Source organism: Megalobrama amblycephala, linkage group LG14, assembly GCF_018812025.1.
Source record: "Megalobrama amblycephala isolate DHTTF-2021 linkage group LG14, ASM1881202v1, whole genome shotgun sequence".
In the NCBI taxonomy this organism is placed as follows: Eukaryota; Metazoa; Chordata; class Actinopteri; order Cypriniformes; family Xenocyprididae; genus Megalobrama; species Megalobrama amblycephala.
The window spans coordinates 34,440,340-34,451,782 of NC_063057.1; positions in this window are offsets into that span (position 1 = coordinate 34,440,340).

Here is an 11,443-nt window from a genome sequence, read left to right on the forward strand (position 1 = left end):
CGCGGGGGATCCCAGGTGTGCAAAAAAAAAAAAAAAAAAACGAATATTCGAATGTCAAATTTTCAAATCGAATACCAACCCACCGAACGAATATTTGAATATTCGGGTCCGTTCCATATTTATTTATTTTTCTGAAAAGTAGCTTGTGCCATAGCCTGCCTTCAGTCAAGAATGACGATAAACGCGTTGCTCTCATTGAACATCTTTTATTGTTTCACGTGCTCATTTTTTCACAAATGTCAAAATTTTCCTTGCCTGCGATTAGCGCACAATTGCGTGATAGTGATGGACAGCTTGACAGCCTCACAAATATGAAGCCTAAAATATCGCTATCGCCCCCTGGTGGCTTGCTGCAGTACAGGTAATATGTAAAAAAATAACATAAATTTGGAATTAGAATTAGTATATCAAATAATAACATATTAGGATACAATTCGAATTTTATTTTATATTACGAGTATCTGGCCCTTACAGTGTCTGCAGAGAAAAATTCTGGCCCTTGGACAAATATAGTTGATGACCCCTGCCATACATGAACAGAAAAGCACCAGGGAAAACATCTGTCAAGTGAGCTGTGAGCTAGAGAGCAATGCAACCGGGCTTCTGAATTTTCCAGAAGTAGTTGCTTAAGTAATGAGTAATTAAATATATTTAATAATGTACATGTATTATAACCATAATACCACTCTTATAAAGCCATCTGAATTTTTAATGTTCGTTATTTGAGTTAATCGTTGAGATAAGAGTGTTGTCAGCATATGAAGATCTCCATTTATTAAAGAAATGGGCCTATACGACTGTTAAGTTGGGTCCTTTCCTTATTTATGAATAACGACTATTGAAAATCTCATCGGGTTTTATGAGGGAAGTAGATTAATACTTAGATTTAGCTTTGGCACTAAGTTCATGGATTGTTGTTTTTTTTAAACAGAGTGCTAATAACTTGCTTGCTCTGTTGCAAGCAAGTTATTAAAAAAAAATCACTTAAAGGTGCCCTAGATTATGTATTTAAAAGATGTAATATAAGTCTAAGGTGTCCCCTGAATGTGTCTGTGAAGTTTCAGATCAAAATACCCCATAGATTTTTTTTTTATTAATTTTTTTAACTGCCTATTTTGGGGCATCATTATAAACACGCCGATTTTATGCTGCGGCCCCTTTAAATCCCGTGGTCCACGCCCAAAGAGCTTGTGCTTGCCTTGAACAGTGCCTTAAAGTTCACACAGCTAATATAACCCTCAAAATTGATCTTTACAAAGTGTTCGTCATGCATGCGTCGGATTATGTGAGTATTGTATACTGTTATATTGTTTACTTTATTGATTTTGAATGAGTTTGAGGCTATGCTCCGTGGCTAACGGCTAATGCTACTCTGTTGGAGAGATTTATAAAGAATGAAGTTGTTTTTATGAATTATACAGACTGCAAGTGTTTAAAAATGAAAATAGCGACGGCTCTTGTCTCCGTGAATACAGTAATAACCGATGGTAACTTTAACCACATTTAACAGTACATTAGCAACATGCTAACGAAACATTTAGAAAGACAGTTTACAAATATCACTAAAAATATCATGTTATCATGGATCATGTCAGTTATTATTGCTCCATCTGCCATTTTTCGCTATTGTTCTTGCTTGCTTACCTAGTCTGATGATTTGGTTGTGCACATCCAGACGTTAATACTGGCTGCCCTTGTCTAATGCCTTTTATGTTGGAAACGTGGGCTGGCATATGCAAATATTGGCGGCGTACATATTAATGATCCCGACTGTTACGTAACAGTCGGTGTTATGTTGAGATTCGCCTGTTCTTCTGAGGTCTTTTAAACAAATGAGATTTATATAAAAAGGAGGAAACAATGGAGTTTGAGACTCACTGTATGTCATTTCCATGTACTGAACTCTTGTTATTTAACTATGCCAAGATAAATTCAATTTTTCATTCGAGGGCACCTTTAATAATGCATTGGTTGAGGCCTGTTGTAACATGAACAAAACAACTTCTCTCTGTGGAAACGGCAGGAAAGAGTATTGCCTTTACAACTGACTGTGGGTCTGGATCTACTGAAGCCCTCATAAGCTTGACTCCTCATTACATCGACAGGACAGACTTGCGGATACTGGCCAAACTATAAAGAATAGCCACACACTTTAACCACTCAGTTATTGCACTGACTCTATGTAATTCAGGAGGAGGTTGGTGTTCCTCAGCATTCCATACTCCAGGCTGTGCCAACCAGGTGAACTCCACACTACACATGCTCCTGAGGATGCTGGAGCAAAAGAGAGCAGTCACAGCCTGTTCAAGTGACCGTGGGCATTTCACCTGTCCAACTGCGGACGAGTGGGATGTGGCAGCCAACCTGGCGGAGACCAAGACACCGCTGGAAGATATAACACAGGAAATGAGCAAAGCTCCTCTGTGTAGTGGTGCTCAGGTGTCTGCTGGAGTCACAGGGACCCACCAGTAAAGGAATCCAGACTCTGATGAAGACTATGCTGGAGAGTCTGGAGAAGAATAGGTGGTCTGTTGTGGCTGTTCGAAACATCATTGATGGCTTACCACACAATAAGATCTGAATCCTCGTCTGCTTCCTTTTCAGATTCATCTTTCTTTGAATAAAAAAACAAAACAAAACCGACCAACCCTTTATAACAATGACTTGTCCGCTGAACACTGAATTACACTACAAAGATTCCATCAAATCATAGCTGTAGAAATTAAAGAGTTTTTAATATTTATTTTGTTAGTTTTTCAGTCATGTGGTCTAGGTGGCATAACTCTTGATGTTCTGCCATCTTTTCAGTCAATCGAAACAACTGTGCCTTAACTAAGAACAGCATATAGTCAGGATTTAGTATCTTTATGACCAGTGTTTTTATGTGTTAGATGAGGTGAAATATCTCAAGGAAGACTGGAGCAGTTATCAGATTTACTAAACACAGCAAATTAGCATGAGAGCGCAAGTCCAACAACAACAAAAAAAGTGCCAATGGGAGTGGAAAGTTCTGTGTGTGATCTACTGATGAGGCACACATTAAAGAATACAGATGCAGCTGGATCATTTCCATAATGACCAATGCAATCTATCAAGAGAAGCACAAATTATAGGGGTGGTTTCCTGGACAGGGTTTAAATTTAAAACAAGATTTGTCTATTTCCGTATATAAAATAGAAAGATCTTGTTAGCAGGTCCTCAACCCAACCACAAGCTCTACACTTCACCACAGTGGTAATCTCCAAAAAACACAAACATAACAAAAACTTTTACATAATAGAACATTAAACAGCAAGAAGTCTCTCCATATTCTCATCTTTCTAAAAAATGCATAAAATAACACTTTTTCAACATTTACTCTCCAAATTCAGCCCGGTGCAAAGCAAGATGGGAAGTGAAAGTCCTGTTTGATTGGGTTACTTGACTGAAACATGTTATTTCAAAATGAAAACATCAAGTGAGTTCTAATAACCATTTCAAGTCAATTTATCGGTTTCCTGGACAGGGTTTAAATTAAGACAGGATAGGCCTTAATCTAGAATAGTTAATCATGGCTTAAAAATGGCTTTCTGAAACTCAGATTAAGTACAGATTACTAAAACCTGGACTATGGAGTCTTGAATTAAAATAGATTAATTTAAAACCAACTGTGCTAATCTGAATTAGCATGAGAGAGGTTGCCTGTAAAACTTTTTTAACTTTAGTTAGTGTGTAATGTTGCTGCTTGAGCATAAACAGTATCTACAAAGTTACAGCGCTGAAAGTTCAAACGCAAACGCAGATATTGTCTTTTAAAGTTATGGCAGTTTAATGCCTACAAAAACGGGCGTATTGGACTACAACGAGCTTCTTCCCGGGTTGGTGACATCATAAACCCTTGCTATTAACATAAACACGCCCCCGGGATCACGCAACAAAGTGGGCGAGGCCATGTGGCGCAGCATAATGGAAGTGGAAGAGTTGTTTACACCGGACGCGAGCGATGCGACGCGTCAAAAGATAACAGAACCCATTATAATCTGTGATATTTTCTACACTGGATGCGGCGCTGAAGAAGCTTCCAGAATCTACACGAGTTCAATGCTGGATTTGCACAAAAGCTTTTACTGAAAGATGAAGCAGTTCCCACATTAAAAACAGAAGCTGCTGTTTATTGGCTTCTAACTGTAAGTACGTTTTATTGTTTGTACATGTCTTTTAAACGTATAACGTTAGTTCTGTTGCTATTTTTAATAAATCAAGGACATATACAAAGAGCAACTAGTTTTTGCTAGCCAGTTAGCTAAGTTCTAGTGCAACAAACACCAACAAATGTCTATGTTCATAGACAAACAGTTTTTCATGCTATACATTAAACAATACCTTTACAAAAATGTGACTACTCAGTCATGTATTCGGCTACAGTAAAGCTTTAATCAGGATAAAACCGTACATTGAAAGCTAACAAACAGCAGTGACAGCATCTAAACACTCTGACACAAATACTAAATTAAATACCATTCATAAACGTGCTTTAAAAGCCACGATTGCAGAGGTTCTGCTTTACTCTCTTCATCTGGGTCTGATTTGGCTCAATTTGATACAGCAATATAGGCGCTATTATTATTACATTTCCTCTGAAGCACCAACTAGGAATGGTAAGGGGTGTGGCATTTCCAGACGCTTCAGCGAATCATAATACACTGGGCCGGCTACCAACCTGCTAACCAATCGGAGCACACTGCGTATTTCGGAGGGAGTGGCTTCATAGAAGCAGGAAGTCAAACGAGCTGTTCAGGCATAACCTGATATTGGTTCAACATGTTCCTGAGTCAACATTTTTGTTGATCCTGGAACAACATTCAAATCAACCAATCAGATTTGAGGGACAAGTTTACAGATTATGTCAAGTTTAGGCTTAAAATCATGAATTGGTGCTTCTACATCAGTGTTATTCATCTATCATTTCCCTCTGATTTTTAGGATAACTTATGGTTAGGGTTAGGTTTAGGGGTAGGAATAGGGATAAGACTAAATTTTCAGACTAGAATGTTGTTCCAGGATCAACAAAATATGTTGACCCAGGAACGCATGATCTAACTCAGCAATATCAGGACGTGCGTTCATATGACAGTGGAAACAGAGGTGTTGAATAAATATAAAATATATGAAAAATACAGCGTTTTCAAAAAAACAAAGCATTAAGGCCGTGTGTCCACCAAAGCGTTTTTTTGCCAGCTGAAAACGCTAGGCGCTCTGCTCAAAACGCCCGTCTGTGAGCGCTTGAGAGCGCTTCTGCAGCGTAGCGTTTTTTTCCGTTGAGATGCTTTGTTGCTATGATACGGAATATCAGTTGGCCGGTGTTGTATTTGTCCCGCCCCTCCTTCACTCTGATTGGACGGCTGGCTAAAAAGTGACAGTGATGAGCGCAGCGTTTTACTCAAAGTTGAACATTCTTCAACTCGAGGCGACCAGTAAAAAATGCCCAGCTCTCAGCACTTGAGCGTGAAAAAGACGCTCAGCGCCTCGTTACGCTCTCGGCGTTTGAAAAACGTGGCGTTCCCATTGAAAATCATTGAAAAAGTACGCTAGCAGCTGGAAAAAACGCTCTGGTGGACACACGGCCTAAGACATGTTAAACTGTGCCCCCAAAACACAATCAAGCCTAGAAAAAAAAAAACACTGAACCACCCCTTTAAAATTGCATGAAACTGACAAGCAAATCCAAGGAAAACAATAGCAGCAGAAAAAAGGCCTGTTCACACCGGGACAAATATCGCGCATGATTTTTGCCACCGTTTAACGCCTCGTGACTAAACAATGGGCACCAATGTGAGTGTGCACACCGACGCGAAAAACGCGAGGCGTAAAAGCATCATTTTTTTTAAAAACGCCTCAGATTCGTTTTTTTAGTTTGACGCGCCGCGTTAAAAACTGGCCGACCAATGAGATTGCCGCTTTTGTTCACGTGCCTGGAGCTGCTGAAGTTACAGTAAAACACGACTTGGTGGCGCTCAAGTGTAAAACGGCACACATTGATACCAAGACGACGAAGAGAAAGTAAGTAGACGAGGAAGATCGTGTATCAGTATACCGTGTAAATGAATATGGCCGACTCCCTGATCAGTGCCCTGACTAGTGAACTAGGGAGCTGATTGAGACGCACGCAAATGGGTGCTGCTCTGCCACTTCTTGGCCACACCAATACATAGATGTGTATTATTTCTGTTATTTGTTTTTTTTTTATATATATATTCAAGAAATATAGTTGAGAATGTCTATTTCATAAATATGTTTATTTGCACTACCGTTCACTTGCACTACTGTCATTTTTACTTATTTGCACTACCGTTTCTGACTACCATCTTGCGTATGTCATATATATATATATATATATATATATATATATATATATATATATATATATATAGCATTTTTATTTTCTTTGACTTTTTATTAATATCATAAATATGTTTATTTGCACTACCGTTAAGCACAAGCGCCACATACTGTCAGGGAGTGAATTTGCACGTTCACTCTGCGCATCGCAAGTGAAAATCGCTTGGGTATGAACACAAAAAACGTCTCGAAAAACGCTGGCGATAAACGCGTGCGATATTCGTCCCGGTGTGTACAGGCCTTAAGACTGCAATAATAATAATAAAAACTTTACTAAACAAGAAACGGTTCTTTTAAAGCAAGCAAAACACATCATCTGTGAAATAAAAGAAGAAATGCCTGGAAATCTGTTTGTAATGAATTCTACATCAATAGATTAATTTTATATATTATAATCCTATAATTATTAATATTTTTGTTTTGTCTTTTACATAGCAACAAACTAAACATAACTATTTACACATGATAGAAAGTGTTGGCAGTCTGGAAATGGTTTGGTATGATTTGGTTTGGTAGAAATGGGCTGGTTTGATCCAAAGCATTATCAGAGTGGTTGATTCATTATATAAAATAGACAATTGTTGTCAGCGGGTCCTCAACCCAATCACAAGCTCTACACTTCACCACAGTGGTAATCTCCAAAAAAAACACTAACATATCAAAAACTTTTACAAAATAGATCATTAAACAGTAAGAAGTCTCTCCATATTCTCATCTTTCTAAAAAATTCATAAAATAACACTATTTCAACATTTACTCTCCCACTTCAGCCCGGTGCAAAGCATGATGGGAAGTGAAAGTCCTGTTTGACTGCGTTACTTGATTTAAACATGTTATTTCAAAGTGAAAACATCAGGTGAGTTCTAGTAACCATTTCAAGTCAATTTAACATGAACCAGAAACAATGGTGTTAAATCAAAATAAATTGTTTAAATAAAGTGAACAGCATCTCTCTCTCTCTCTCTCTCTCTCTCTCTCTATATATATATATATATATATATATATATATATATATATATATATAATATTATACATACATACATACATACAGTGTATATCAATATCGATATACAGTATATCCAAGTAATGCATGTGTCTTCTTTGAAACACAGCGTTAATCTGAAGTTAAACCTGCCTCCTGGTAGGTTTAATTTCAGCCTCAGTTTAGTCTTGGAGTAGCTCTAGTCTTCTTCCAGGAAATCAGCTTATTAAACTCTGGACTAGACTAAGTCTAGGACCTTTTTAAACCATGACAGAGAAAGCAATTTTCAAAATCAAAGACAAAAATCAATCGCTAACACAATGGTGTGACTGCTAGCTTACTGTCACATGTATGTTCTGTGTTCATTCAGGTTTCATTGTGTGGGTTTTTTTTTTATTATTATTCTGTCATGTTTGCCCATCATTTAACCTACTTTTCCCTGTGACCTAGTTTTCCTGAGTTGTCCATACTCACCTGTGTCTTATTAATCATCTCATCAGTTCTCTTTGTTTGCCATGTGCTTATATATGTTCTCATTCTCAGTTTGTTCTCTTTTGAAATAATGTTTGGTCGTGTTTTGTTTGTTGTTATTCTCCAAGTTTACTACTAAAGATTACTCCAGTTCATTTTCCTTCTTCGTGTGTTTTGTTCACACAATTATTTTGAGACACTTAAAATATAAAGATGTCAAAAATTGACTGGTATTATGACGGACACAACATTAGAAATATCTTTACAGTCAATTCTTGACTCATTTTCTACCACAGCAGTGGTACAAGCCAAGGGGTAACAAAATAAAGGCAGTGCCAATATCATCGGTAGTTGTGGCTAAAGCCAATGAAAACCGTATGTGGCGATCAATCGACTGTCGGTATGCAGGAAGCAGATACATTGAAAATAATGTTTAGGGTTATAGTAATGGGATTTGGCAGATGCTTTTGTCCAAAGTGGACAGTATTGGACAATATTAGCAGTAAAGAGTTTTAAAAAGTTGGTAAGACTACATTTAAGGAGAATAGAAATAATAAACAATAATGTCAATTAAATCAGTAGCCTGATGAAAATAAAACAATACTGCGGAGAAAATTGCTTTATTAAAAAGGCAGACAGGAGCACCCATCAGCTGGTAAACAGACCCCCTGTTGACATAACTGTAGGAGGAGAGAGATAAACACTAGGAAGTGGTTTGAGTCATCAGGTTAATGAATGAGATGAGGCAGTATTAAAGTAGATATTCTTTATTGTGTACTTTATATGAAATTCACTCAACTTGTAAGTACAGGACATTGCAGGACAGTGCACCACGAACAAAGAACCGGCATTATTTCCAAGCAAATCCTTAGCTAACATTAGCATGCTCTTATCTTGGAGTAAACAAAGGTGTTTTTGATAATCCTGTGGACATTTAGTTCGATCTGATCCACGTCCGGCATTTCTCCCCTTGGGTTTTAGGTTTCAGGAAGGGAAAAAATTCCACCACCCCATCCAAACTTTTAGGATACCGGGTATCGGATTTACACAATCCATACGGATAACGCTTCGGCATGTTTACCTCACTCGAAAGCTTGACAGACCTCCCGCGCCTAGTTACGGTTGCTAAACCACGATTGGCCGATGTCCTACTTTTCGGGCGTGGCTTAGTGAAGGGTCAATTAGTGAAAATCTAAACATCAAAGGACTCAACTGTGTTGAGCTGTTGTGGAAAACTGTTAGCACTGTGTAAGGTTTTATTATTATTATTATTATTATTATTAAAGTGTTAGGTCACCCAAAAATGAAAATTCTGTCATTTATTACTCACCCTCATGTCAAAAATATTCTCGTCGCTTTATAATATTAATATTGAACCACTGTACTCACATGAACTGGTTTAAATATGTTTTTAGTACATTAATGGATCTTGAGAGAGGAAATGTCATTACTCCCTATGGAGGCCTCACTGAGCCATCGGATTTCAACTAAAATATCTTAATTTGTGTTCCAAAGATCAACGAAGGTCTTACGGGTGTGGAACGACATGAGGGTGAGTAATAAATAACAGAATTTTTTAAATTTTTGGGTGAACTAACCCTTTAAGTAAAGAAAAAAACAATTCTTGTTTTAATATAGGGCTGATTACTGGGACATAATATCACAGTCTCAATTATATAGAAAGGCTAACAATATATATCTAAGGCCTAAACCACAATTTTCAACAATTTTTTATTTATTTATTTTTTAAAATTTCGATCCTATATGTATCCAGGAATTGAGCGAAACTAACCAAGTAAAATAAGAGGTCTGGAAGCGCATGTTGTGATTTAGTGGAACACTGCAGGGCACATGCGATTGAGATAATTTACTATTCTTAGACTAGGTTAATATGAAACGCTTGCACATTTGCACTCATATTTGCAGTGACGTTGGATGACAGACACGCTATAAATTGCCTATATTGCATTTGCAGCAGATTCAAGCAGTTGTAGTTATGGAATTTTGTTTGTGCTAGAAAAATATAAAAGTAAAAAAAATGTAATTGTGTGAAAATATTCTACAAGAGTGCAAGTCTCAATGGATGAATTCACATACTGATTGTATGTTCATTGTGTCTGGATCTCCTGAAGGATCCAATGACCATTCCCTGACTCTTCTCGATCCCAGATGCTAACTCGGTCTGAGGAAAGGTCGCTTTATGTTTTGATGAGTCACTGTTAAACAGCTGTGGCCATCTGTATGGATGGCATAAGAACACATGTACAGTGTCTTACACAGCAAAAATACAGTACATGTTATTAAATCTATTCTAAGAATCACCTGCATCATGAAGTTCCCACAACTAGTAGCATCCTTTTGGAAAGTGTGGGTTATCTTTCAAGGCTGCCACTTGATGTCAACCCTGTCCTCATTTGCAAGTTTATTCCAACATATCTTGAAATACTGTCTAAAAAATAAATTAAATAAAATTAAAATATTTATTTACATCTACCTTATATTTAATTTTGTATATAAATATATTTTATATATAAATTCCCATGTTTTCTTATATTACTTTTAGGCAGCCTTTTTGGAGTCCTCAACTTTGTTTGAGCCTAGTATAGGCATATAAAAATATTCAATAAACTCAAGCAACATTGTAAAGATCAGTGTTGGGCAGTAACGCGTTACTGTAACACAATTACTTTTGACAGTAACTAATAATGTAACGCATTACTTTTTAAATAAATTAACTCCGTTACCGTTACCATATGGTGCGTTGTGCGTTACTTTTTTAATTAATTAATTTTGGCTGAAGTGTAGCCTACAGCCTAACCTGTTTACAGCAGAGACGTTTGTAGGATTGGTGGATGCCAACCACTGTAAACACGAAGATGCACTGTGGGCATGTTATGCCCACTGTCGGCAGTCATAGCGAGTCAAGGCGGGAACAAGGCGGGAACAAGACGAGATTCTCAAAGTGGAAATATGCTCATTATTTCACTTTAGTTGAGCATAAAGACAAAAACCTTTTAGTCAAATGTAAGCGTCTTTCTGGTTCGAATGTCCTATCTACTGCGATAAACAGCATTGTCAGCACCTCCAGAAACGTAATTCATTTAAGACATTAGTTGACAAATCACATTTATATTAATTTAATTTATTAAATACTGGACAGAATATAATAATGAGCATACTCTGTGCATACTATCCACCCTATCCGCCCTAAATAGTATTGAAAATTACTAATGTCTATTTAGGATGGATAGTATGAACATTGAGACGCAGGCATAGAGATCTGGGACAGAGTGTTTGCAGACAATGTTACACTTACAAATATTCACAATGTAAGCATAACTATTTCTTGAAAAAACATCAAATCAGGATGAAGCGGTTGTACACTGTCACCTACGAGAGGAACTCTGACCAGAGTTTGGTTTTGTTCAAAAAACTGTTTTTGAACAAAACCAAACAGAGGCACACTAAGGCAATTTTCAGATGTAATATAAACTACTGTAATATGCAGTGCAGAGCTTCTGTGTGTACGTCCGAACGCAGACTCAGTATTGGCCGACGCTGTTCATGTGAGCCAATACTGAGTGTGTGTTTTGGCGTAGAACATGGAAGCGC